The sequence below is a fragment of the Melitaea cinxia genome, chromosome 5, assembly GCF_905220565.1.
Source record: "Melitaea cinxia chromosome 5, ilMelCinx1.1, whole genome shotgun sequence".
In the NCBI taxonomy this organism is placed as follows: Eukaryota; Metazoa; Arthropoda; class Insecta; order Lepidoptera; family Nymphalidae; genus Melitaea; species Melitaea cinxia.
In genome coordinates this window covers 7846140-7848002 of record NC_059398.1, presented here as the reverse complement: position 1 = coordinate 7848002, position 1863 = coordinate 7846140, and the positions used below count along the sequence as shown (strand labels likewise).

General features: G+C 33.8%; 1 non-coding gene across 1 annotated transcript; it reads left to right on the top strand.

Annotated features, from left to right (window-relative positions):
• The first annotated feature begins 804 nt into the window (after nt 1–804).
• LOC123654126 lies at nt 805–927 on the top strand. The gene has a single exon (XR_006743195.1). It is a non-coding gene; the product is annotated as a U4 spliceosomal RNA (small nuclear RNA).
• Nucleotides 928–1863: the final 936 nt, after the last annotated feature.

Below are 1863 nucleotides of genomic sequence, written 5' to 3'. Positions count from 1 at the left end.
TTCGATAGCATTAAACAAAGTCAGACACAAGGGTCAATGATACAACTTCTGAATAATGTATCTACGGGGTACAGTCCGTTTACCCCGAACGTCTGCATTCTTAGTTCGACCCGAAGTCCTGAGCATTGTCCTTTACCCTACACTGGCAGTAGGTACTCACAATGCGACATCAAAATTTATAGTGTATCGTTTATAATAAGTAAACTGAGTGTATACGCTCAGACGGAGGCTTCTTATTATTCCCGTATAATTTATCGTTCTCAGAACACTGTCCGGAAATATTTAAACAGGCGATTTCACTTAATTCCGATTTTGAACTATTAGACATATTTTTCTTCTTTTTCTAGTTTATTAATATATCTTTTTCTTATATAATATAATATGATGTTCCATACTCAATTCCTAGTAGCTAAAATATCACCAATTAGATAAAAAAGGCTAAAAGGAAATTTTATATACTGATTCCATTTTTTATCCAGATTTTTATTTAGATTTATTTTTTACTTCTTATTTTTTTCGGTTTATTACTACCAGTAATATATAGAATAATACGAATTCCAATTTCAAAGATAGTCATCTCCATGACATGACAGACATACTGAACGGACTATGTAGTATCAGTAATATAATAACAACTTCTCAAAGATAGGCGTGGGGAAACACCGCACATATGTACATACATAATCAGCATCCAACTACGTCACACATCCTTATTTTGCGATTCTATTGAGAGTACGTGTTAGTGATATATCACTGTTTATAACCCGTCTTATGACGGATTTCAAAAATTCCAGGGTAAATCCATACATTGAGCAAAGGCAATATCGTAACCAATGAGGTTAATCCAAGGTGCGATTTTTTGCTTGTTGAAGACTTTACCAATACATTAAATGTGCAGAAGTTGATTAATGGTTATATAAAATTAGGCTCTAACAGCTATATATTATAGTTATTAAACACGAAGCACGAACACACGAACAGCAGGAAATTACCCGCTTTAAATATGGAGCAAAAATACAGGGGCAGTTAATACCTCGACCTTACAGAAGATCACAGCTAAATAATACTGTTTTCAAGCAGTGTTATGTTCCTGTTGGTGAGTAAGGTGACCAGAGCTCCTGGGGGGAATTGAGGATAGGGGATCTTCTATAAGCTACAGTAATCGCTTACCATCAGGGGAGCCGTAAGCTTGTTTGCCGATCTAATTATTTAAAAAAAAACAAAAAAAAAACAAAGAGCTTCACTGTTAATCTGTGAAGTATGGTAATAAACTCTTTTGCCAATACACTCGTACATTTACATTTAAGACTGCTGTGGAATTTAAAAAAAAGAATGAGGTTTTTAATCATTACCTGAGTTTGGTGCTTTTATTCTCATATTAATTTTTTGCATTCGTAAACTAACAATTATTATAATAATAAACCTCATATGATACTTTTAACGCTTAGTATAATTTTATAGAAAAAAGATACAAAAAAAAACATTTGAAATTATAAATGAAATTAAATGAAAAAGTAATTCGATTAAGTTATTCTTATGTCGGAAAAACCAAGACAACACGTACAGTTAAAATAAGCGTGTTCTTTAATGTCTAAGAGGCCCGCACTGTGTGCCCAGGTGTCTTTGTTTCTCCTAGATGACCATTCCTGTATAATAAAGCTTAAGTTTGTTTGAACGCGTAAGTCTCGGGAGATATCAGTAAGATCAAAAAACGAGTGTGCTTTAGACGCCACGACTGTAGATAAACTTATTTAGCAATAGGCCTGCACTGTTTTTTTTAACAACTGTGTCTTAGATATACGAAACGTAACTGGCTATGAGAGAAAGAGGGAAAGAAAATGTACGCCCGCACCTCTCTCTCTT